The sequence below is a fragment of the Triturus cristatus genome, chromosome 4_1, assembly GCF_964204655.1.
Source record: "Triturus cristatus chromosome 4_1, aTriCri1.1, whole genome shotgun sequence".
Classification (NCBI taxonomy): Eukaryota; Metazoa; Chordata; class Amphibia; order Caudata; family Salamandridae; genus Triturus; species Triturus cristatus.
Genome location: NC_140585.1, coordinates 779975560 through 780002815, shown reverse-complemented (window position 1 = coordinate 780002815; position 27256 = coordinate 779975560). Strand labels below are relative to the sequence as shown.

Here is a 27256-nt window from a genome sequence, read left to right as displayed (position 1 = left end):
GGGGCATGAGGTATGTGGTGTATAGGTAGTTGACTGTGTGAATTAAAACCTGGTGTTCCCAGACACTTGATACTGGTGTTCCAGTACAGTAGCCTGCTCTTTGTCTCTCAGGGCCCTTCCATCCTCACCCTCCCAGTAAGTTACCAGAGCAAGTAAGTAAGTAAGTAAGCAGAGTGAAACTATGGTGATATGTATAAAAATACTATTATTAAGTGAAGAAGCAAAGAATCATGCACAAGATACAATACTCAGTAGGTATTCTATATGTTAATTTAGTTTGTTTGGAGACACTGCTCCATGAGCCTCAGAATGGGTGGGAAGGGTGTCTACATTCACATTTGATTGTAGCACACGGAGCCGCGGGGAGGCGTTACTTGAGCGAGGCAGTGTGCGAGGCAGTGTGCTACAATCAAATGTGAATGTAACATATAAAATACCTACTGGGTATTGTATCTTGTGCATGATTCCTTGCTTCTCACTTACTAATAGTATTTTTATACATATCACCATAGTTTCACTCTACCAACATTGTTTCAATAGTGTAGTGAGAACATAAGGGATCTGTTTTTGTCCTGATGAAGAAGCCTCTGAGCTTTGTAACATGTTGACTTACTCAGGAGGGTCCGCTCTTCGACGCAGGATACCTCCGACTCACCTTTTATTAGGGCCAGCTCCAAGGAATATTAAAGTTACTAGTCCACAGGAGCCAGGTGCTTTTAAATACACTTTTTTCAATCACCCCTGACCCTTCCTCTCACAAACTCCTACACCACACATAGTACTGAAGGTCAGTGCTCCCGCGTAGTCGTAGGTCGTAGCACGCCCGTCTCTCAGCGGGTCCGGAAGACCCCCATGATGAAGCATGACACCAAGGGCCCTTTTGGTGTGTGAGGGGTATTTAAACAAACACTGTGTGCTTTCAACCAATCTCTAAAGAAACCCATTTCCAGGTGGATCCTTGTGTTTCCTCCCTCACAGGCTGTTTCTCTTCTTCGTTCTCCTTCTCCTCATCTGTTTCTCTTTCTTACTTTTTTCTCACGTGTGATGTTTTTCTTTCCTCTTTAAGATTTTGTTTTATAGGTATAGTACCAGAATATCATGTCCTAAATATTGTATGTCAAAATACTGTGTATTAAATGTAGTTTACAAAACTATAACTCTATGGGAGTTAATCATAAAAAATGTACACCAAATGGAGCAATATTTTGTAAATTAGATTTAGCCTACAATATTTATGCCAGACATATTTTTGTGATTAATAGTCAGACATGCAATTCTATATTTTATTTGCTAACTTGTCTGGTACATCTCTGAAGTGAAGTACCAGCCATTTTCTTTGATTTACCATACAGGTATAGCAAGACATTTGGCGATTGAACATGAGACCTTATTAAACACCCCAGAGTAGGGGGCGGGATTGGGTAGGATATCTTGCAGGGGCTAAGCGCTCTGTGTCCCAGCAGCATGAGGTATGGCAACAGGGACTTTAAGAATGTTGCATGGATATGCATCACGAAAGAGAAAAAGAAAAGGTTTCATCAGGAGACTTGATCTTTGAGACATTATGGAAAGCGATTCTCAAGACTGAAGTACGGAACAATATTAAGGACTGTTCCGAGCCGTAAAGGAGTAACAACAAATGCATATATAATTTCAGGACAGAAGCTTTAAAAATATATTTCAGCTTTAACAAAGGAATGGGTTCATAGTAAAGTTGCTGTCATAACTTCGGGCAATTACTCGAACGGAGAATCCTGAAAAGAATGTACATTTCCACATTCTACAGCATATTTCCCAGTGCTTACCCAGCCTGTGTAAGTTTAGGCAAGTGTATCTACAACCATTTGCATATGTGTAGTCCCAGTAGAGTTAGTACTCAAAAACATCAGCTGGTTGCAGAGTGTGGTGGCTGCCAGGAAGCTCAAAACTTCAGGGGTATCACTAGAAATGCTTTTTCGGGGGCACGCAAGGTGTGACAGATAAAGCTATTAAAGGCATCAATGATGGACAATCGCATATGTGTGTATGTGCTTGTATATCTAGTATAACAAACAGCAAAGTGAGGAAGGAAATGCTTGAATTAATCTCAGCCACTGGCGATCACGTGGTTCATATTCCAGGCCATCATTTTTCATCCACATTGCCTCTCTAGAAAGAGATCAGCCATTTTCAAATAAGTCTTCGTCATACTCCAATAGAAACTCTCCAGCCTGAACCGCCAAACCAGATGGGGCCCCAAGCAAACCTAGATGGATTTTGGCCCTATTAGGCCTCATCAATAAAGCATAGTTTGAGTGTTGTGGTACTGAGAGCATGAGATCCAAACAATTACATATTCAAATAATGTAAGGCACATCTATGATCTGATTTTTTATATGAGATGAAAATTACTGTATTATGCTAAGAAAATGAATACCTTGCAGCTAGATGACCAGCATTGCTTTCTTTGAAAGCTGAGAGCATAATTGTACCTATTTTCACAGGAGTCGAAATAATAAGTTCTGTGGAGTTTCACACACTCTGTAATTACCGGGTGTAATAAAAGCTGCACCTCACAGTTTTCCCTGGTACACATCAGCAGGTCAAACCTGCATTATATACAGGGAAAATGGCCGGTAAATAGCAGGACAAGAGAATAAATGGATAAAAAACACCAAAATCCACGTTATGCCTGACTTTGAAGGACTCAACTAATGATAGCCAGTAATTATCACACCTGATAAGCACTGAACATAGTTTATTGGGTTGTATAGGGCGCGTTTATTATCTCCAGGCCCTCCAGGTCATTCGTAATTTAGGGCCTTAGACAGCATATTCTTTGTGAAGGGCTATTCTAATAGCTAACAACTAAGGCTTGGTCACACGGCTTGTCTCCATGACTACGACGATTTAACATGTTTATTTTTTGTTCGCATTTTACAATAGAAATCCAAGCAGCTGTCTTAAGCAGAAGATAGCTGGCAAATAATGGACGATCAATGTCGATTAATGACGTGCTGAAGGGGAAGCTACTAGAGGTGGGCGAGCACCTGAAAGCAGTAGGCCAGCTCAAGGTCCTCTTGAAACCTTTGGCTCAAAACAAGTTGAGCTTTCACTGGCTGAGATGTGGCATATTTTCTTCAGCTGTCGACTATGTAAAATGGGAAACCAGGTTCAAACCTAGGGATGCAACTGCAAATGTCTGGTAAACAGTCTGTGTGAGGTTGACTGTGCAGAAAGGACGAGCATGGGCATTGGAAGTGATGGTGTAACTATAGACAGTAAATTACCAGCTTTCATCTCTAAGGGGTACAACGCAGCATTTTAAGGTATTCTGAGTATCAAGATGACCACATCATAAACAGCAATGGCAAAGGGTCCATCTCTTGTGCTCCTCAGCATCCAGGTTCCACATAAACCCTTCCCTGTTCACGTCAAAATTTGCTATCTGTAATGTGGCAAGGAGCACAAGTACCTACCCGACGCCCGCTGTATCAGAGGGACCTAAGAGTTTAATGTTCTCCAGTCAATTAGTCCTATCTTTATGACAGTGGCACTGTTTAATCAGAGGCCATAACCTCTTCCTGAGGAAGTAGTTGTACCTGACCAGGGACTTTTGAAATACTCAGTCCATTGGTAGTCACCCCGGCATGCCTGCTTACCATTTCCCATTGAATATGCTCTGAAAAGCTCCAAAACAACTTAGGTTCCAGGTAACGGCATCTAAATTTCAACCCACCCTACCCTCGTTCAACAGTCCCTTCCCCAACCCATCTGCTTTCTAACAACTGCCTTCAGACAGCAAAGGAGTGAGAAAGAAATCCTTTTCTCTAGACTGGCACCTCATAGCCTAGCACCATTATAGCAGGAAAGGTACAAAGATTGATGCCTGAGTTAAAGAAAATTCTTGTTATTCCACTCCTTGTTTCTCCACAGATAAAAGTTGTGTACCTCCCATCGATTGTGTGACATCACACTAATTCTCTTGACAATGTTTCTTCTTGAAATCAGATGTATTTCTCCATTGTCAGAGAACATGCACGAAACAAAACTCAGACTGAAACTTTAAAGATACATTTTAACAGCTGCATGTCTATGTTCTTAATTTATTCACAACGCATGAAAAGTGCAGGGCCAGAATATGGCTGAAGTTACGTTGCTAAAACGGTACATGTGTACATTTATGAGTAGTGGGTGAACTACAACACAGAGCCTGGAATCAAACACAGAATGAACAAGTGAATGCCAAATCACCCTCATTGATGCCTCAGTGACCATTCAAGTAGGCAACATCGAGTTAGTTTTGCTTCCATGTCCATTGTGGTACTGCCCTCTTTTACCGCTCAGCCATATCAGTGAGGATCCATTGGAGAGTTGACATACACTCTGCCCCTCACAGTCTCAGCAAATTCCTCCATGACATTCCAGGTGGGAGACAAAGAGTTAAGGGTATTAAGGATTCACCAGTTGTTTTGTGCTGGTTGTAAGGCTCACTATTCCTTCAGACTCTCTCAGAAGCATTTGTTTTAACTTTCTGTTCCTAGAGGAGATTTTGAACTATCCTCTAGCTGATAAGCTTTACGCATTTAATGTAGTGCACTCCCAGAAATGCTGCTGTGTGCCATTTCCTTTATCCTGTGTCACACCTGAACTCTACAACACAGCAGACATACTCTAATCATTTGTTAATCGCGTGTGTCGTCCGGCTTCCTGAATGTTCTACTTGAATCTTTCCAATCACCAGGACATGCCTCATGTTTGCCAGAAGGTTCTGGATCTTCTGTGCTGCAGCAGAAAGCTTATAAAATCTTTCTCTTTGTCACTACCAAGTTTTAGTCACATTAGGCCCATTTCAAATAACCCACATAGAAACATTTTACTCTCTGATCATCATCCTTATCACAATACATCACGGTCCTCCAATGGATCTTTTTGTTGAGCTAACAGGGACTAGAATACTTGGAGAACATGACGCAATTTCCTTATGTGGACCTGGAATAAAGAATTCCAAAACACATGCCTATTTCATTACATTTCTTAGTTGTCAAAACACAAACCTTGGGACAAGAAAAATTACTAAGGGCCGGATTCACAGAACTAACTTAAGACAAAATCCTAAACTTACTACCATTTTGGTATTCACAGAAGGCACTTACTCATTTTGGTATTCACAGAAGTTAGGACTCCTAACTTTACTACTCCTAAACTGAGAAAAATCCTAACTTTAAGACTTTGTGTGTTCACAGAAGGCATTTAGGAGTCCTAAAGTTAGGAGTCCTAACTTTACTACTCCTAAACTGAGAAAAATCCTAATTTGAAGACTTTCTGTATTCACAGAAGGCATTTAGGAGTCCTAAAGTTAGGAGTCCTAACTTTACTACTCCTAAACTGAGAAAAATCCTAACTTTAAGACTTTCGGTATTCACAAAAGGCATTTAGGAGTCCTAAAGTTAGGACTCCTAACTTCTGTGAATACCAAAATGATTAAGTGCCTTCTGTGAATACCAAAATCAGTAAATGCCTTCTGTGAATACCGAAATGGTAGTAAGTTTAGGATTTTGTCTTAAGTTAGTTCTGTGAATCGGGCCCACAAGAATGAGACAAAAACGATAAAGATAACTCATGTAAAACATTTATCTAAAGCCTCTTTTGAATGGACAGATCATGAAATCGCATTTCGAATCAGATTCAATCACAAGTAATTAACACAAGTAGCCTCACAATACAATACAGGAAAATAGTAAACATTTGCAGCTTGCCTGTGGAGAGAGTGAAAGAGAAACAAAAGACAATTTGAGACTCGGCTATTGAATCATACAAACCAAAACAAGGCTGAGAGATTTAGTCCGTCTTTAGTATAGAACTGGCCAAGTCAGAACTGCAGCACAGCGTGCTACAGAAGGAGTCAGTTAACCCTTCAGCTGAAAGGTTGTCTCCTGCTCAACTTTACCAGCCGGTAAAGTGCAGGCTCCAGAATCGCAGTTAGGAAAGTTCAGTTCAAAGGTTTTGCATCAAGGGGAATCAAGAGTCAATCCGTCAGCATGCCAAGCAGGGAAAATAGAAAAATGACAGCCAGCCCCCGACTCCTCCTATAAGAGGGCAATTAAAATTCCAAAAGTTCACGGTTTACTACCACAAAGTATCATTTTCATCAGTCAATATGCTTTCCATTGGTTGCTCATAATGGGCCGTTCATGGGGTGATCAATACATCACCCCGAAATCCGGAAGATTAAGTAATCCTTTTGCAAATTCATTAGATTTACTAAATTCAATTTGTATTAAATTTTTGTCCCTTCCACGGAAGTATGTGGAATATCACTTTGCTCACAGTCTGTCCGTTCCCAAGCGCTTTTCCTGGGTTTGCAATAAGATTGCTACATTTCTGTCAAAAGTGTTGCCTAACTAGAAGGGAAACCATTGTTAACTAATACAGAAAAAAAACTTCATGAAAAGTTCTCACAGTGGCTAAAGTGACTACTTTTTTTTTTTTTTAAACAGACTTTATTAGGTCACAGAACAAAATGCAGTCAATCCCCGTCCCCGATATTCCGCCCTCCAACCAAGTCAGTACGCATTGCAGTAATCACCCCAGCATATGAACTACAACTGTACAGCATTCACCCCAATAGTATCCGTGCTACAAGGTAGCGCATCCACAAGAGTAATCCACAGTGAGTGTGCAATACAGCCAAAATACCCCCCACCCCATCCCCCAGCAAACCCCCAACGAACCCCCCACCCTACCCACCCACCCAAGCATGTCGCCAGTACCTATCAGAATTACATGTACATCAAAGCCTCAGCCACCACACGTCGGGCCCGCCTCCCAGCAATCCCAACAGAGAGTACCTCAAGAGCAGAGGGGGGAAGCCTGTTACAGGGCGCTCAAGGAACCGGGGTCCCATCATCCCCCACCGGACCTCCCCCATCCCCCACAACCGAGCGTTTGAACAAGTCCAGGAGTGGCTAAAGTGACTACTTCATATGATTTTACACTTGGGCACGAAAGAAAAGCATTTGAAGCCTACATGAAATTTCGCTGAATCATTGTCGTGTTATTATTTTTATAAAAGACACAATAATAAATGCATTTCGACATCTCTTAATTTAATTATTATTCTTCATTTAGAAACTACATGTCAATATTAGGTAGTACTAAAAAAATCCTTCCTATCTTTTAACATCATTTGCACATTATTGTTTTCAAAGCATAATATTAACGTGTCACTCTGAAATACACGTTTACCACATAAACGTCACAGAAAGCTGCAGGTTTCCAGTATATCGATTATTACTAGATAAGCATTTTAGCATTTCAGGTGCCTCATTATGAAGACATTTATTTAATTTTAATACATATTGAAAATTATTGTCACAACACTCTCTATTTTAGCTATATTTTGTTTCTCATAACACGTAAATACGCACATGTGTAATTATCATTGTTTCTCTTTGTTTATATTTTCGTATTATCATTTATGAACACTCTGCATGCTTTTACGATGCAGTATGAGGTCTCACATTTTTCGACTTAGCCAGTTAACATGTCTCCTTCAAAAATAATTGTTGTAGATATCTTTTAATTGTGAGAATTGACAGAAGCAACTGTCATTTAACATTTACACTCCATCATCTGTATTCCACCAGCTTCTCTTGACCCCGTACTACAGCCAGGTAGCGCATGGAGCCCGACCCCTCCATGCCCCTTTCTCTTTCTATCTGCCCCTCCTCTGCTGCCCTTGGCATTGCCAGGTCTGCTGTCAGTTGCAGTCTAGCACCTGCGACACTGGCTGCTCTAATTCACTCTTAACGATGGCACTCGTACGCGAGCATCCGCCAGCAGTACACTGGCACAACTGATGATGTTTTAATTAGCACTGTGCATATAAGCTGCCAGCAGAGGATGTTCAAAGTCATGGGAGGATATATAGAACATGGCCTCACAGTGAATGAGAAGCGTGGAGGGCAGCAGCGTTGGACGGCCCATAGACTCCTCGTTCAGGTGACGGTAGATGTCATGAACTCAATGGAAGGGGAGGGTATGGGATGAAACCAATGTATACTTTTCTGTGTGGCTAGGTCACGCCCTGATATGCCTAACCGTAAGTCATTATGTTTAGTTTTCTAGAGACGGCGACTTCTGGGAATGTGGATGAACAGATGCAAAACTCAAGCACGTGCCGAAGTATTCCATCAACTTTAGGTAAGAACCACATCAGGCTCGCTCTGAAGCAAGCTTCATCCTCATGATATCTGGTTGGGTGATAGAAACAGATAGACTGAGTACTGGGACAGAGTGGATGAAACAAGAAGATATGTCCTTGCTGTCGGGAAGGTGAAAGCAGCAAAAAGGGATACAAATAATGAATTGATGTATGAGCAAGGGAGAAAAAGTACATTGCATACAGAGTAAGTGAGCTCTTGAGAGCATTATTTGACTTTAGTGAGAATTCTTTTGTGCTTCTTAAATCCTTGCTGAAGTTTGTCTGTGTCATAGCAGGTGTCGATAAAAGCAGGACAAACGTCTTCATCACTCAGCAGAAAATCATGATATATCTTACTAATGCTATACTAGCAATGCTCCACTCGTCACTGTTGCACCCATGCCTCATGATGAAGATTCAACCCACCTTGCAGAAATCCATGTGATGCCTTGAAGCCCATGTTTAGAACGAACTTGGGTTTGTTTGGCGCTGACTGCTTATGCAATTTCTGAAACATACCACCCTCCTCTTGCCTTTGCACATTTTTACCAACACAATTAATCTGGTGAAGTGGGCCATTCTAACCTTAGTTCTTGTGAAACACCAGGGACCATATCATGAACGTTTGCACTTGCACAGGGAACAGCTTTGCATCTGTTTTAATGTGGACATGCTGTCTAAAGGGCATATATTGAAATTGCGGTTTCTCCGAGGTAGTACAGGAGCTTCACATGGCACAGTTCAGAAACAGTGAGCAGCGTTTGCTTCTCTGTTACCAAGCTGTGCCATCTCCAGCACATGCAGTAACTGGAAGAAATTCCGAGCTAAATGCATTTGCTTTACATATTGCAATTACCTTAAAACAGGCACAAAGCGAGCCCCAGCTTTGATTTCTCAAATAACTAATTATATAAAAAATAACACACACACGTATATATATATATATATATATATATATATCAGCTGTTCCATAGGAAAAGCGTTTTTGTGTTGCTAATAACTTTTTCCCCGTCTGATGAATTTCCAAGAAACTTTCCAAAAAGATGCTACGTTTTAACTAGTTTGTGCACTGAAGGTTTCGGGGTGATCCATCAAAAAAGGGAATTGTCAAGACGCTAAGTCCCCATACATTTTACATAGACTTCTTTAGGCAGGGGATCAGCAAAAATGGCTGAAATGAATTACACCAAAGTTGCTAGGAACCAGATCTTGGTCTGCACATTGTGCTTTTTCTGCTTTTTTTTATTTTTTCTTAAACAGCGACATTTGTTACATACAATTAGTACTCGAGGAAAAAAATTATCAATTGCACTATGCCCAAGGGCCATCAAATCATTTAAGACAGTTACAAAACAATCCTTCACTGAAAAGAAAATTAATAGTTATTTTCAGTCCTAATCATCACATTAAAAAAGAATTACAAAGCTACAAATTTATTATAGATCTGAGAATCACCTAACAGCCATATCCTCTTTCCATCTGTAAATAGGTGTCCAAATTCGCCTACCTAGCAGTCTCCTTTTTTTACCCTTTCTCCCATAAATCCCCTTTACCAAGTTATAGGAAGCTAGGAGCCTAGCAAGTCATTGCTGGAACGTTGGTGCTGCTTGACCTAACCAGGCAGAGGCTATGCAAATCCGGAGCACGGCCAATGCAAGAAAGAGGAAGTAATAAAATGAATCTTGTATATCATTACTATCTAACCCTAAAAGCTTTAGTTCAGGGGTAAGCAGAACTTTCATATTCAACGTTTGATCCAGGAATTTTTCAATTGCTCGCCTCAAGGTGTCTAATCGAGGGCAGGTTGAAAACATATGGATTATATCAATCAATCAATCAATCAAAGAAATTTATAGAGCGCGCTACCTACCCGTAGGGTTTCGAGGCGCTTGGGGGGGGGGGGGGGGGTGCCGCTACTGCTCGAACAGCCAGGTCTTGAGCTTCTTCCTGAAGGAGAGGTGGTCTTGGGTCAGGCGCAGGTCGGCCGGGAGGGAGTTCCAGGTCTTGGCGGCCAGGTAGGAGAAGGACCTTCCTCCAGCAGTGGTTCTGCGGATGCGTGGGACGGTGGCGAGGGCGTGGCTGGCGGATCGGAGGTGGCGTTTGGGAGCGTAGAAGTTGATTCGGCTGTTGAGGTAGCTCGGGCCTTGGTCGTGGAGAGCTTTGTGTGCGTGGGTAAGGAGGCGGAAGGTGATTCTCTTGTTGACCGGGAGCCAGTGCAGGTCTCTTAGATGTCCGGAGATGTGGCTGTGACGTGGGATGTCGAGGATGAGTCTGGCTGAGGCGTTCTGGATGCGCTGGAGTCTCTTCTGGATCTTGGCGGTGGTTCCGGCGTAGAGTGCGTTGCCGTAGTCCAGTCGGCTGGTGACGAGGGCCTGGGTGACGGTCTTCCTGGTCTCTGTGGGGATCCACCAGAAGATTTTCCGAAGCATGCGCAGGATGTTGAAGCACGATGAGGAGACGGCGTTGACTTGCCTGGTCATGGAGAGGGAGGAGTCCAGGATGAAACCCAGGTTGCGTGCGTGGTCTGTCGGTTTGGGTGCGGTGCCCAGGGCGGGGGGCCACCAGGAGTCGTCCCAGGCGGAGGGCGAGGAGCCCAGGATGAGGACCTCCGTCTTATCTGAGTTCAGCTTCAGGCGGCTCGTCGTCATCCACTCGGCTACCTCTCTCATCCCTTCGTGCAGGTTGGCTCTGGCGGCGGCGGGGTCGTCGTTGGTCAGGGAGAGGATCAGCTGGGTGTCGTCGGCGTAGGAGATTATGTTGAGGTTGTGTTTGAGTGCGATGGCCGCGAGAGGGCTCATGTAGACGTTGAAGAGAGTCGGGCTCAGTGAGGATCCCTGAGGGACGCCGCAGATGACTTCGGTGGCCTCTGACTTGTATGGTGGTAGGCGGACTCTTTGTGTTCTTCCGTCGAGAAAGGAGACGATCCATTCCAGCGCCTTCTCCTGGATTCCGACGTTGCTGAGGCGCTGTGCTAGGGTGCGGTGGCAGACCGTGTCGAAAGCCGCGGAGAGGTCTAGGAGGATGAGGGCCGCTGTTTCCCCGTTGTCCATCAGGGCTCGGATGTCGTCAGTGGCGGCGATGAGGGCGGTCTCGGTGCTGTGGTTGGCACGGAATCCGGACTGCGATGGGTCGAGGGATCCATTCGTCTCGAGGAAGGCGGCCAGCTGTTTGTTGACGGTTTTCTCGATGACTTTGGCTGGAAACGGGAGTAGAGAGATGGGGCGGTAATTCTTGAGTTCGGTGGGGTCTGCTGTAGGTTTCTTGAGTAGAGCGCTGAGTTCGGCGTGCTTCCAGCTCTCGGGGAAGGTGGCGGTGTCGAATGAGGTGTTGATGATGTCCCGCAGGTGGGGTGCGATGACAGCGTCGGCTTTGTTGAAGACGTGGTGAGGGCAGGGGTCGGTCGGAGATCCGGAGTGGACGGAGTTCATCGTGTGGACGGTGTCTTCGGTGTTGACCGGGGTCCAGGCGCGGAGGGTGGTGGTGGGTGGCGTTGCTGCGGTCGTGGCGTGGGTCGGATGGGTGCTGAAGCTGTTGTGTATGTCCGCGATCTTGTTGTGGAAGTAGGAGGCGAGGGAGTTGCAGAGGTCTTGCGAAGGGGTGATGTCGTTGCTTCCGGCGTTGGGGTTGGAGAGCTCTTTCACGATATTGAAGAGTTCCTTGCAGTTGTGTGCGTTGTTGTCCAGTCGGTTCTTGAAAGCCGTCTTCTTGGCGATGCGGATCAGTTGGTGGTGTTTCCGGGTGGCAAGCTTGAGGGTGGTCCTGTTGTCCGGCGTGGGTTCCCTTCTCCAGGCTTTCTCGAGGGCGCGGCAGTTCTTCTTGGAGCTCTTGAGTTCGTCGGTGAACCATGGGGCTCCAAGCATCCAAGCTATTACACCAGGGACATCTGAATTCTTCCTGTCCACCCCACTGAGCAATCCTTGCAGGAGTATAGTACAGTGAGAATATTGTTGTGCTTTTTCTGATTTGATATAAATCTATTCCTTCATTTTTGAGAAATTAAGGTTAAAAAATAATTGTATATCTAGATGACTGGGGCAGCGAGAGGCTTGAGAGACTGTTGTAGGAGGCCAATTCGAAAATGGACCACTCTGATTAGGTCAGGGAGCTTTATTTCTCTTGGGCCAACTGTTGCAGTCAGCCATTACAGGATTTGGGGGCTTAATCCCCTGTCCTGAACATGTTTAAAAAACAAAAATATAAGGGAGTAGGTAAGGATACCCTGACACCCTAGGCCCTTGGGGGGGACCCAGAGGGACCTCCCAGGGCCAACACAAATAAAAATCAGCAAAAATTGCTGCGATCCTGCGGGACTCCGGTAGAATTGTAAAAAAACACACAAAAAACAAAATGGTGGCTGTGGCCACTTTGTTTTATTAATGGAGGGGGACGTTGAAATTACTGTACATGAGGAGGGGAGATCACGGCCCCCTTCCCCTAACCTTTATAGGTCCCCGGAAACCCACTCACAGGGACAAAATTCATGTATATGGGGAGGGGGACGCCCTCCCCCCTACGCGAGCCATTAGAGGCCCCAGGAAGCCCACCCCAGGGCAAAAATCATTGTATTTGGGCATGGGGATGTGCAGCCCACCTCCCCAAGCCATCAAAGGCCCCGGGGAACCCACCTCCAGGACCAAAATCATTGAACATGAGGAGGGATCATGCGGCCCCACTCGCAGAGCCATCACAGGCTCAATCAATAGATCAAGTAAATTTGTGGAGTATATCAATCAATCAATCAATCATAGCATTTATTGAGCACACTACATACCCGTGAGGGTCTCAAGGCGCTAGGGGGGGGGGGAAGCTACTACTGTTCGAAGAGCCAGGTCTTGAGAAGTCTCCTGAAGGTTAGAAGGTCTTCGGTCTGCTACAGGTGGATGGGGAGGGTGTTCCATGTCTTGGTGGCGAGGTGGGAGAACGATCTGCTGCCGGCGGTCACTCTTCGGATGCAGAGGACGGTGGCGAGGGCGCGGTCTGCGGAGTGGAGCTGGCGGGTGGGGGTGTATAGGCTGAGTAGGCTGTTGAGGTACGCTGGTCCGGTGTTGTGGAGTGCCTTGTGTGCGTGGGTGAGGAGTTTGAAGGTTATCCTCTTGTTGATGGGGAGCCAGTGCATGTCTCTCAAGTGGGGTGTGATGTGGCTGCGGCTAGGGATGTCGAGGATCAGGCGTGCAGAGGCGTTCTGGATGCGTTGGAGCTGTTTCAGGAGTTTGCCAGGGGCTCCTGCGTAGAGTGCGTTTCCGTAGTCCAGTCTACTGCTGACAAGGGCCTGGGTGACCGTCCTTCTTGTTTCGGTGGGGATCCACTTGAAGATCTTGCGAAGCATGTGGACGGTGTTGAAGCAGGAGGAGGAGACGGCATTGACCTGCTTCGTCATGGAAAGGGTGGAGTCGAGGATGACCCCTAGGTTGCGTGCGTGATCGGTGGATGTAGGGGGTGCTCCTAGTGCAGTCGGCCACCAGGAGTCGTCCCAGGCCGAGGGGATGGATCCGAGGATGAGGACCTCCGTCTCGTCCGAGTTCAGCTTCAGTCGGCTGTTTCTCATCCAGTCGGCGACGGCCTTCATTCCTTCATGGAGGTTGGTTTTGACGGTGTGGGGGTCTTTGGTGAGAGAGAGGATCAGCTGGGTGTCGTCGGCGTAGGAGATGATGTTGAGGTCATGCCGTCGTGCGACGTGGGCGAGCGGTGCCATGTAGACGTTGAACAACGTTGGGCTGAGGGATGAGCCTTGGGGTACGCCGCAGATGATCTCGGTGGCTTCGGAGCGGAAGGGGGGGAGGCGGACGCTCTGTGTTCTGCCGGAGAGAAAGGAGGTGGTCCAGTCCAGTGCCTTCTCTTGGGTTCCGGCGTCATAGAGGCATGTTCGTAGTGTGCGGTGGCAGACCGTGTTGACAGGTCCAGGAGGCCGCGGTTTCTCCGTTGTCAAGCAGGGTCCTGATGTCATCGGTGGCGGCGATGAGGGCAGTTTTGGTGCTGTGGTTGCTGCGGAACCCGGACTGGGACGGGTCTAGGATGCTGTTCTCCTCGAGGAAGCTGGTCAGTTGTTTGTTGACGGCCTTTTTGATGACCTTCACCGGGAACGGGAGCAGGGAGATGGGTCGGACGTTCTTGAGGCCCTTGGGGTCCGCCTTGGGTTTCTTGAGTAAGGCGTTGATCTCTGCATGCTTCCAGCTCTCCGGGAAGGTCGCTGTCTCGAAGGAGATGTTGATGGTTTTCCGGAGATGGGGTGAAATGGTGCTGCTGGCTTTGTTGAAGATGTGGTGTGGGCAGGGGTCTTCCGGGGATCCGGAGTGGACGGTGTTCATGATCTTGATGGTGTTGTCGTTGTTGTTGGTCCAGACGAGCAGGCGGTTGGTGCGGGTGGTGGTCGTGGGAGCGGGGGTCTCAGCGGTTGCCGGGGTGGTGACGGCATTGAAGCTGTCGTGGATGTCTGCGATCTTGTGATGGAAGAAGGTGGCCAGCAAGTCGCACAGGTCTTGTGATGGTGGGATGTCGTTGGTGTTGGAGCTGGGGTTGGAGAGTTCCTTCACAATGTTGATGAGCTCTTTGCTGTTGTGTGAGTTGTTGTCTAGGCGGTCTTTGAAGGAGGTCCTTTTGGCGGATCTGATGAGGTGGTGGTGTCTGCGGGTGGCGTTCTTGTGGGCTGTGTAGCTTTCCAGGGTTCGTTCACGGATCCAGTTTTTTTCGAGTTTTCGGCAGGTTTGCTTGGAGGCCTGGAGGTCTTCGGTGAACCAGCTGGGTCTCTTGGTGGTGTGGGTGTTGGAGGGCTTCTTGAGCAGGGCGAGGGTGTTGGCGCAGTCGTTGATCCACTGTCTGAGGCTATGGGCTGCGGCGTCGGGGTCGGTTGGGTCTGCGGGTGGGCTCTGGGCGTGGGCGGTGGTTAGCTGGTCCTCGGTGACTTTGCTCCAGAGGAGGCGAGGCGTCTGCTGGGTGTGGTGGTGTGTGGTGGGTTTCTGGAAGGTGAAGTGGATGCAGCGGTGGTCGGTCCAGTGGAGTTCGGTGATGTGGTTGAAGAAGACGTGGGAGCTTGCTGAGAAGATGGGGTCGAGCGTGTGGCCGGCGTAGTGGTGGGTGTTGTGACGAGTTGTCTGAGTCTGAGGTTGGCAAGGTTGTCGATCAGGGTGGAAGAGTTGGAGTCGTTGTTGTTCTCAAGTTGGAAATTCAGGTCCCCTGAGGAGGATGTAGTCCATGGAGGCGAGGGCGTGTGTGCTGATGAGATGGGCGATGGAGTCGCTGAACTGCGGTCGGGGTCCGGGGGGTCTGTAGACGAGGGTACCTCTGAGGGTGGTGTTGGGGTCGGTGTGTATCTGGAAGTGCAGGTGTTCGGCGGTGCGGAGGGTGTCGTCGGTGTCTGTCGAGATTTTGAGAGTGTTCCTGTGGACGATGGCAATTCCTACTCCATTGGTGCGGTCCTTGCGGGTGATCTTATAGCCTTCCGGGATGGCTATGGCGATGTCGGGTGCCGAGGAGGGGTTCAGCCCGGTCTCCGTCAGGAAGGCAACGTCTGGGGTATATTGTCCAGGCAGCTGATTTATCATGGTTACCATTGTAGACAGATCGTACACACTCACAGCACCGTGGCATGCACAAGTCTTCAACAAGTGTCTATAAAAGTCCCTATCTCGAGTCTATCCAGTGTGAGCTGGAGGGGCAGCTTCTCTATTCTACAAAGCTGCTCTTCAGCTTGTAACAAAGTGCGCAGTGACTGCCACAAAGGTGTAAAGTGTTACACAGGACTCATCACACACTCCATCTTACTGTTGGGTTGTTACGAGAACTAAATGCATGCAATGAACATAATCATTACACAGTCCTTTAGCCCTTCTCTCACAATAGAGTGTCACATTGGACCAGCCTTTCACATTACCTCTTCCCACGTAGGCTGTTATTGCAGAGGTGTTGATTGACTCTTTTCCATAACAGTCAAGATACATGGGATAAAATACCTCCTATGGTACACATAAAGGATATTGCAAGTCACTGAGGAGTTCTGTGATCGTATAGAGTACTGGGGCCAAAAGCCAAGTTCCTTTATAAGGTTGTGGCCCTCAATGTGACTTACATCCTTATAATGTATGACAGGGGGCACTTTATTCCTTATGCTACATTGTCAAACCATAATCTTTCCCACAAATCACTTATGTCCCTGGTGGGGTGCTCTTCATATGAAAGAGACAGGATGTTTCTAAACCTCAAGAATAAAATTAGAATCTCTAGTGCAAAATTAAACACACCAAAAAGCAGTCAGATATTTGCTGCAAAAATATGTTAGAATTGCTTTTGTACATGTCAGTTTTAAAAAGCCTCTGTGGCGTAGAATGCTAGAAACATACAGAGAGAGTCTACCTTTCTTATAATTACCTAAAGCATGGAAAAAATAAACATGTTGCCATGAATATCTTCTTTCTACTTCTCACTATAAAACAGAGCAGAAAAAGAAAAAGACATATTTTGTTTTCATTTTTAAAGTGTAGCTTTAATTATGCTCTGTAACCTACCTTTCTCCTAGCTACTTGCTAGCTGGCAGCAGGCATACGAAAGCTATTACAGCTGAGCTATTACCTCATTTCTTTATTTTAGGTGACTTGGTGCGTCCAAACTCACATTTAATAAATAAATTAGACACAGGCTTTTATACAGGCCTTCAAGGCTCCCATGTGTTAACACCCTGCCATACAAATTTAAGGATACTTCAAGCCACCTCGAAGTTCCTTTATATGATCATGGAACTCCGAGGTGACTTGCAATATTCTTATACTGTATGGCAAGGTACTTTATTCTTTACAATACATGGACACACAATCATCCCTCCCACAAACCGCTCAAATCCTTAGTGTGTTGCTCTTTCATATGAAAGAGATCCAATTTTTACAGGCCTGAGGAATAAAAATAGAATCTGCAGTGCAATATTAAACAACAAAAAGCAGTTAGATATGTGTTGCAAAAAGGCATTAGAACCAGTATAATGCAAGTCAGATTTTAGAAACTGCTATAGTTCAGAGTGTGTAGAAACATGCAGAGAGAGTCTATCTTTCATTTATTTTCCTAAAGTATTCAAAAAATATACATGTTGCCATAAATATCTCCTTTCAGCTGATCAGAGTTCATCTAGGGAATAGGAGGGGAAAAAAGGTTTTGTTTTTCGCTGTTTAAACTGAAGTTTTAATTATGCACCCTGTGCTGCCTTTCACCCTAGCTGGTGGCTCTGACAGCAGGCATTGTGACTTCAGAACTAACTGTAATAACTTATTACAGTTTTTCAACAAAGTATTTTTTTTAATACAGGATACTAGAGATGTCACAAGTCACCTGCAATAAAGAAATTCGAGAACAGATTTTGTACAAATTGCAGGTCTAGTGTATTATATGCCACCTCTTTATAATGAGGGACACTATTGCGAGGGCCTACTTTTAAACCAGCTCCCTCCCATCTCCCCCAAGATATCGTTTTTTTTTTTTACAATCGCTTACATCCTGCAATAATTGTCACAAGTGTGCAATTCCTGCTATTTTAAGCACAAGTGAAGTATGTAAAGAGACAGTCTCCATGTGGTGTTTTTTTTATGGTTGCTTACATGTTTTTTTAATACACCCATTCCATTGGCCCTACACTCAACATATAATATGTCTCTGTGCCAATGTAACTTTAGAGCAGGCAAGACCAAAGTCTGCTCTACACCAGCCTGTTTAACCACCCACCTACCCGATGAAGTAGCCAGCTCTATTTGGAGTGATGTTCGAGAGTGAGGACACAAGGACTGTGTTTTCAGCATATCTCCTTAACATGCAAGGATCAGCTGCACAGATAAAACCTGCCTTCTACACAAGTTGTGTTCATTATCAACACAATTTTCTCTGCACTGTTAATAGGCATTGTGCCCGATGGCATTGGGACCCTATCTATCTCTCGATCCTAACCCAAAAAACACCGACATTGATTTTAAGCATATAAGGGAGAGTATGTGCGAAGCAACGGTGAGCACTCCTTTGTTTAGTATTGCATTGGTGTGATTACAGGCATGATGGTGCATTTGTGATAATATGATTATGTGTGATGGGGAGTGTTTCTATGATGGTATTGTATTGTAATTGCATTTATATAGCGCTAACTACCCCTGATGAGGTGTCAAATTGCTTTTTCAGCGAGTAGCATGCTACAACGGAAACCAAAAAGGTTGAGTGGTGAAATAGTATAGTGAAATATTAAATTAATTTGAGCGGTGGATATGTTAATAAGTTATTTAGATTGAGAAGGATGGTGGAGGGATCGAAGAGGGAAAACGTTTGCATTTATATAGCACTTGTTACCCCTGATGAGGTGTTGGAGCGCTTTTAGGCAAGTAGCACACTACTCCGGTACCATAAAAGGATTAACGGTGAATTAGTCGGGGAAATATGAAATTAATTTGAGCGGTGGACATGTTAGTCTGTGATTGGATTGAAAACGATTAGAGGAGGGATAGAAGAGGGAGGGGTCTAGAAAGTTTGTTTTTTAACGTTTAACCACACCTTTACCACTTTAACAAAATGTGCTGATAATATATGCTGCATTAAAATCTGGGCTTGGCCCCCAGCAGTGTTATACCCCTGGGCAAGCCTTCTTTGCAGCTTGCTATCAGAACCACCTTCACATCAGTGATCTAGTGGGCATTTTGGAAACTGTGGAACCAGAGGGGATGATTTTTAATCCTGGTCTCCGAATGGAATTAATTTGTGTGATCTTAGACATTCATTTTCTATCTTTGGTTATCTTTACAAGATTGGAAGAATTTAGAATTCGGCTTAGTGTTTGTAGTAGTGGGTGATAATAAAACTGGATTGGAACCCAACACATGCTTATTGGATGTTTATTTTTTTTATAAACAGATTTTATTGAGTTTTACAAAAGATGCATTGGGCCGTTATGGTACAACCTTGTCATCCAACAAACTTACAATCAGCCAACTTGGGTCACAAGTACAGATTATTAGTTAAATCAGGATGCCTGGTTATCTCGGCATTCCTTTGCAGTTCTACAAATATACTTACATTCAGTCCCGACTGAAACCTCCCATCCACAACTACCCCCTCCCTTCCCACCCCCCAGATGTGTCACTTACATCTAGGCCGGTAATGTGTGGTAGACCACTACCCCAGGCAGGGTGTCGACACTGACTGGAGTAGCACTATAGGGGATCGCATCCCATCCAGGCAACAGAATTCCGTCTTTGGTAGCTTGTCTCTAGGCTTCGAGATACCCTCTTCCGCCTGCAGCCTAGCGTATATCTGCCGGGGGAGCACCAAAGGAGTCTTCGTCTTCAGTATCCTCGGGGGATTTAAGCGCCACGACCAATGCTTCCCAAGCCCTCGCCTCTTCTAGTGCCCTCTTACTCCCTGTTCTTTTGGCTATCTGCAGCCTGATCACACCTTCGCATTCGGCCCCCTTAAGGAGTTCGGCTTTCCATCTTGCTATGCTGGGACCCTGCTTTGCTTTCCAATGCATGGTGATATCCCTTTTGGCCAATAATTGACCCATGTCTAAGAACTTACTAGTGATTTTATTCTTGAGCTTGTGGGGGAACCAGCGTAGAATGCAGTCGGCTCTACTTCTCTGTCAGTAATGTCGGTATCTACCCCAAGTGGATGTCCAGGAACGGGCAACCCCAAAACATATGTTTGAAATCCACGCCTTCTGAATTGCAGTGTGGGCAGGCCGCTGTTTGGGTTAGGAGATACTTATTGAGCTTTTCCGGGGTAAGGTATGTCCTGTGTAAGATATAAAAATGCACAAATTGGAACCTGGCATTTCGGGTGCTCTTCCAGGCTCTCTTTACCAATTCCTCCAGGTCTTTTCCAGGCTAGTCTCCCCAAGGTCAGTTTCCCACTTGAGTCTCAGTTCAGTCAGGGGGAGTAGCATTTCCCGTGTCATGAGCCTGTATAAGCACGTCACTGCTTTGAATGTACCTGCTGCCATAACCACGTATTGGCACCCCAGTGACGTTTTGGGCTCTGTGAGTCCCCCTCCCCAGTGTTTCCAAATGGCCGCAGTGAGGGCTGTATACAGCAGAAAATCCCCCCCAGGTAAGTCATAGTAGGCTTGTAGGTCATTGAACGGGATCATGGCCCCCATGCTCATTGGATATTATGTCTTTGATGGCTCAAAATGTAGTGGGAAAGCCAAGATCATGGGAAGAAGTAAGAATTATAGTTTGGTTTCTTAAGCTTGACCAAACTGTATGATCTTGTGCAGATATGAAGCAAGTTGTAAAAAGGTTTTTATGGTAGCAAACAGTCCAAATAGCTTTGTACACCCTCAGAAATGTTTTTTGCTATTTACTAAACCCATTTTAGGGATCAGTAATATTTTAACAGCTTCAGAAATGAGTTTGGACTCCATATTGATTCAGTACTTGGAAGGGCATATTGGGAGTGACCCCTTTCAAAAGCCCAATTGATATGAGTTCAGCTCTGTTTACTTTAAGGAAAATGGGCAGATCTAAAAATAAAAAGAATCTTTATTTAAAAAGCTATCAGAGACATGGTGGTCTGCTGACATTTGCAGATCATTATCCCTGTGATCGTGTCCAATCAAATCGAGTCACTATTTGCGACCTACCTCATGAATATTAATTGTGACTCTTTCAGATTTGGGATTTGTACATAGTTTGGGTCCACACAGGTAGGAAAAATACTGGTCGCAAATTGAGACTACTTTAAGCGATGTAATAGTGCACCTGACCCTTAGTTATCCCAATGTCTTTGCTCCTTTACCTTTTGATGAGAGGTTTGAGACAGGCTCATAAGGCCAAGCACAGTTTTAAAATCAGGCATGTTTAGAATGTTCTTTTTTGTGGCTAAAAGGGAACTGAGGGCAGATAATGACTATCCCCAGATAGTCATGTACCAACACCACGGTCCCTGGATAATGAATCACCATGTGTAGGAAAAAGCCCTTTCTGCATAATTGCCCCCTAACTGTTTTACAGCTACCTGATGCAATTTGACTGGTGTGCTCTGGGTCCCTGCCACCCAGATAGATTCTCAGGGCTTGTGTTCTTTCCCTAACCTGCACCATTGTTTCCACAATTGGCACAACTCTGGCCTACCTGTAAGTCCCTTGCAAGGGGTACCTATGTTACCAAGGGCATGGTAGCCAGGGAAAGGCCTATGAGGGCTGCAGCATATATTATGCTACCCTCAGAGACCTCTCACCACAAACAGGCACCACTGCCATTACGGCCTGTGTGTTGTGGTGTAGCTGAAAGTGAAGAGTCAACATGGCACACATCCCTGCATGCCATGCCCGTCCAGCACTGGCTAGCACCATAATGGCTTTACTGAATCCTGGGATGTTTGCCATCAAACATCTCTGAATAATAAACCTGCACTGATTTCCAGTGTCAGATTTATTATTCCATTGCACTCAGGGGTCCCTTCTAGAGGAGACCCATGGACCAAACCAACCGCAGGTGGGTTCCTGACTGGTAAACACCAGCCTGCCACCACAAGACCCCTGGGGTGAGAGCCTTCACTCCCTGGGCCCAGAAACAAAGCCTTTCCTGGGCGGAGGTGTTCATACCTCCCCAGGTCAGGTAGAGCCATTTGTGGCAGGCGAGCTTCAAAGGCCTTGCTGCATTTGCAACGTGACCCCCAGCCTCTCCTGCTATCAGGAGCAGGCAGCCTTCCTGTCTCATCCCCTTTTTGTTGGGAAGACAGGTGGGAAAAATCAGAACAGCCCAGAAGGTGTGCCCACCTCTACCAACCCAACCCCTCAGGTGGGAGAGGTAAGCTTAAGCCCTCTCTTCAGTTCCCGCCATCTTGCAGATGGCAGGCACCCTCAAATCAATGTCAGGGATTGTGCCCACTCCCCCACGTGGGTTGAGCACACTAAGGGTGTAGTCATCCTAAGGATACTAGCCCATTGGCTACTACCTCGAGACACCTAAAAATGCACGCAGGAACCTCCCAGGCAATCTCCCTCAAGACTCCCGTGACCCATGACAAAATTCACTTCCTCCAAGAAATAAGGATCTAAATGGACTGACCTTCACTGCCACCTATGAGGGAACTTTTTCCTCTTTGCACACTTATTTGACAGGTCACTGCCCAGACCTGGTCTTCTCCCTCGGCTACTGGACTACCACCCTCTCACCTGATCTGACCTCTACCTATACACTATCAACTTACTTTTAATGCCACAACCATCTAATCTTCCACATGTTTTCGGTCAAAAAAGAGACTCTGCTTTGAAGGATTCAAATGTGGTCATCCTTTTAGTAATTTGAATAATGAAAACTTCTTTTGAGAAATATATTGACATATGGTTATGTGTATATATCCATTAGAGTGTACTTTATGTTGCACTTTTACAGATATTGTCTTATATGAATCTGTAGCCTGAAATGTATAACCAATATTAATCAAATAACTTGTATCTAGCCGTTGCCTTTACCCCACACACAATCACACCAGCACAGAGGCACCCCACCCCACCAATATAAACTATCACTTACGCCATTTGACACACATCAGTTCACACTCCAGTGTTACACATACTAATGCTCCATCAAAGAAATCATCATGCAGATTCTCACACTCTGTGAGGGAAGCTTGCTCTGTTGCTAGTAGTGTTGTCACTGTTCTTTCTATAGATATGGGCAAAGCTCACACTGCTACTGCTTTTACTGTAACACTTCTACACGATGGAAATGTGACTGCTGCTTAACAGGCTGTTCTTGCATTTTTTTTGCATGAGGGAACATTTAGGGGCAGATTTACAAGAAACTGACGCATTTGTAGAGCTGCGTCAGTTTCCCTGCGCCAGCCTGTGATACCCTTGTGCCACCATGGATGCGCCGTATTTACAATACGGCGCACCATGGCGCAAGGACTGACAGCTGTGTCAGAAATTCTGACGCATCTGTTGGCCCAAAAGTCACGCATTGCTGGAGTTGTGATGCAAGCACAACGCAACTCCGGCAATGCATGTTGAGGCCTATATGTATTGTACTGCGTTTTTTTGCGTGGATTAAATAAAATATTTCAATATCATTTTATATTTGTTAGATGAATGCTTGTTTCTTATTTTTCTGTATTGTTTTGAGGTTCGAATTATCAAAAATGCTGAGGCTGGGGTCCCCGGCTTACGGTAATTAGTAATTAGTGAGGATTCACAGGTTCCAGTACTGGTTCCAGTACTGATTCCCTTGGGGTCTCCTGGTTCCAGTAATTATTTAGTGGGGGTCCACAGAAGTCAAAAGATTAAAAGCCACTGATATTATCTACTGGCGTTATAATTAGGACCTATTTTCCATAGGAAAAGCGTTTCTTTCCCCCAATAACTTTGGCGCCGGTTGACGAATCTTCGCAAAATTTTCAAAACTCGTGGGCCGCTCCGGTCAGATCCTATCTTGAAAGTTTTGGGGTGATTCGGCAAGCGGGGGCCGAGAAAAACGGGGTGTCCCAAAACGTGTTTTCTCCATGTTATTTTTTATAGGAAACTTTAGACACGACTACAGCCTGAACTGCTGAACGGTATTACAATAAATTTGGCAAAAAGGAAGCCCTTGGTTCAGAAAGAGACCTTTTTTTTAAATGGTGTAAGTCCGTTCAGTAGTTCCTGAGAAATTCAAAAAATAGAGGTCAAAAACTCAATGTCCCATAGGAAACTTTAGACACGGTTACAGCTGAAACTGCTGAATGGAATTAGACCAAATTTGGCAAAAGGGCAGCCCTTGGTACAGAAAGAGACCTTTTTTTTTTTTTAATGGTGTATATCCGTTCAGTAGTTGCTTAGAAAATCAAAAAATAAAAGTTTTGATATCTATGGCCGCAGTAGAACCGCGCACCCTGCTGATCACGAGCTGCATTCTAATTGGCTGTCAACACTTCAACCCAGGAAGTGTTGGCAGCCATCTTGTGCCTCGGTAGAACCGAGGCACATGAAAAGAGAAAAAGAAACGTGCAAAACAAGAAAAGGGGGCAGGGTAGAAACACCCTGACCCCCTAGGCCTGCTCAGGGGTCCTACAAGGACCCCCAGGGTCCAAAAAAGCGTTTTTTGTTTTTGTTTTTTTAATCGGCCTAATTTGCGCTGGGTGCGCGAATCTGGACGAGAAAATAAAAAAAAAAACAAAGCGCGGACTCCCGCACTTTGTTTAATTGAAGCCCCCGGGTGGGCCAGGTCCTGGGGGCAGTAAAAAAATGTGTGGGGGGGGCCCAATCGCCCCCACACTGCCCCGGGAACCGCCACCCCCCGGGGATTTGGCACATGGCCACCACCACCACCACCACCCCCGGGGATTGTTTTTTTAAAGTTTGGGGGGCCTCTAAGTCCCCCCAAGCCCCGGGGACCGCCACCCCCCCGGGGCTCTCAATAATTATAATCGCGGGGGCATACTGCCCCCCCGCAGCCCCGGGGATCGCCACCCCAGGGGCTTCTTTTTTTTTAAATAAATGTACCTGTGTGGGGGCCCCGGGTCCACCACCTGCCCGGGCACTAATATTTAAATTTGGGGTTCCGTAACGGACCCCCAAGCCCCGGGGACCACCACCCCCCGGGGCTTTGCCAATGTTGGGAGGGGGGCCGCGCAGCCACCCTCCTGGAGCCTGTGATGGCCCTGGGGACTGCCACCACCCTGGGCCGGCTCCTGCAGTGTCCTGGGGTGCCCACCCCCGGAACACTGCAGTTTGCTATGGCAGGGCGGGAGCCTCGCGGCTCCCGCCCTGTCATAGCAAACTGTGGTTTGGGTTTTGAAAGCGAGAGCAGGAAACCTGCTCTCTCTTCCAAAATTCAAACCAGATTGCTTTTGCACACGGGGAGCTGCATCTAAGCAGCTCCCTGTGTGGAAAAGCAATGCCGGCTCCCGCAGGAGGCGGGGAGCCGGCTGGGACCGTGGGGGCATTGAGGCTCCCCCCACGGTCCCCAATGAGAGGCCAGGCCCCAGGGGATGGGGTCCCCGGGGCTAGAAGTGGCCAGGGAGGGGGGCCACGCAACCCCCCTCCACAATAAAATGCAAAAAAATACATTTTTTTAAACGGGGCAGAGCCCCGGGGGATGGCGTCCCCGGGGCTAACAGAGGCCTCAGGAGGGGGGCCACGCGGCCCTCCTCCTTTATAAATAAATATATATATGGCCATACCCTGGGGGATGGGGTCCCCGGGGCAGAAATCGGCCTCAAGGAGGGGGGGGCAGCGGCCCCCCTACCCCATGATAATATATTTTTTTTTTAAAGAATAAAAACAAAGGCAGGCCCCGGGGGATGGGGTCCCGGGGCCATAAATGGCCTGAGGAGGAAGGCCATGCAGCTCCCCTCCAAAGAAATAATAAAAAATAAAAAACTGGCCATGTCCCGGTGGATGGGGTACCCGGGGCCAAATATGGCCTCGGGAGGGAGGCCACGTGGTCCCGTTCCATTTAAGAATTAAAAAATAGGGTCAGGCCCTGGGGGATGGGGTCCCCAGGGCCCATAAAATAGGTATGGAAGGGGGGCCACACAGCCCCCCTTCTTAAAAAAACAAAAACAAAATAAGACGCGATCGTGCCTGAGGCCCCGCCCCCTCCCAACAACACTCTGGAAACGCGCCCTGTGGATTGAAGAGGAATTAATTCCCCAACTTAAAACGCGCCACAGGGCGTGTTTGCACACGTCACCTCAGGCCCCGCCCCCTCCCTTCACCACTGTGCAAACGCGCCCCGTGGCGCGTTTTAAGTTTGGGAATTAATTCCCCTTCAATACTGGGGGTCCCTGGGGGCCAACCAGCCCACCAGGTACCTCCAGTAACGCCACAGGGCTGCGTTGCAGAGAGCTGGTCCAGGCCACGCCCCTTTTTACATCTCTCTGCAATGCAGCTCTGTGGCGCTTACTGGAGGTACCTGGTGGGCTACTTGGACCCCAGGGACCCTCAGGATTCAAGGGGACTTAATCCCCCAACTTAAAACGCGCCACGGGGCGTGTTTGCACAGTGGTGAAGGGAGGGGGACATGTGTGCAAACACGCCCTGTGGCGCGTTTTAAGATGGGGAATTAATTCCTGTTCAATCCTGAGGGTCCCTGGGGTCCAACTAGCCCACCACGTACCTCCAGTAAGCGCCACAGAGCTGCGTTGCAGTGGTGTAAAAAGGGGCGTGGCCTGGGCCACCTCTCTGCAACGCAGCGCAGTGGTGCTTACTGGAGGTACCTGGTGGGCTAGTTGGCCCCCATGGACCCTCAGGATTGAAGAGGAATTAATTCTCTGCAAACGCGCCCCCTGGCGCATTGTAAGTCAGGAAATTAATTCCCCTTGAATACTGAGTCACTGGGGGCCAACTAGCCCACCAGGTATCTCCAGTATGCACCAGGGAGCTGCGTTGCAGAGAGGTGTTCAGGGGCCATGCCCCTTTTTACACCTCTCTGCAACGCAGCTCTGTGGCACTTACTGGAGGTACCTCGTGGGCTAGTTGGACCCTAGGGACCCTCAGGATTCAAGGGGACTTAATCTCCCAACTTAAAACGCGCCACGGGGCGCGTTTGCACAGTGGTGAAGGGAGGGGGCGGGGCCTGAGGTGACATGTGTGCAAACACGCCCTTTGGCGCGTTTAAAGTTGGGGAATTAATTCCCTTTCAACCCTGAGGGCCCCTGGGGGACAACAACCCCACCAGGTACCTCCAGTAAGTGCTACTGCGTTGCGTTGCAGAGAGGTGGGCCAGGCCACACCCCTTTTACACCTCTCTGCAACGTAGCTCTGGGGCGCTTACTGGAGGTACCTGGTTGGCTAGTTGGACCCCAGGGACCGTCAGGATTCAAGGGGACTTAATCTCCCAACTTAAAACAGCCACAGGGCGTGTATGCACACGTCACCTCAGGCCCCCCCTTCACTTTACCACTGTGCAAACGCGCCCCGTAGCATGTTTTAAAAGGTAGTTTTAATCCCCCTGCCCTATTATGTACTAGGGCCTTACAGAGGAGGTCATGCTAATCACAGGGGTACCCCAACGCATAGTGTTCCCTAGTGTATGTAGGTGTTTTCACTGTATTCTAAGTGTCTTTTGAGATGTCATCAGTGATGTCATCAGTGATGTCACTGACCATGTCATGAGTGATGTAATATGTGAC

The 27256-nt window shown here is 46.7% G+C and overlaps 1 protein-coding gene across 3 annotated transcripts in view; it reads left to right on the top strand.

The window, feature by feature from the left end:
- The window catches only part of TAFA2 (TAFA chemokine like family member 2), a 1225759-nt gene that overhangs the window by 445310 nt on the left and 753193 nt on the right, over positions 1 to 27256 (top strand). For all 3 annotated transcript variants that reach the window (XM_085653346.1, XM_085653345.1, XM_085653344.1), the window contains exon 3: positions 8102 to 8184. The gene's annotated coding sequence lies outside the window, so the exon portion shown is untranslated. The remainder of the gene's footprint in view (positions 1 to 8101; positions 8185 to 27256) is intronic.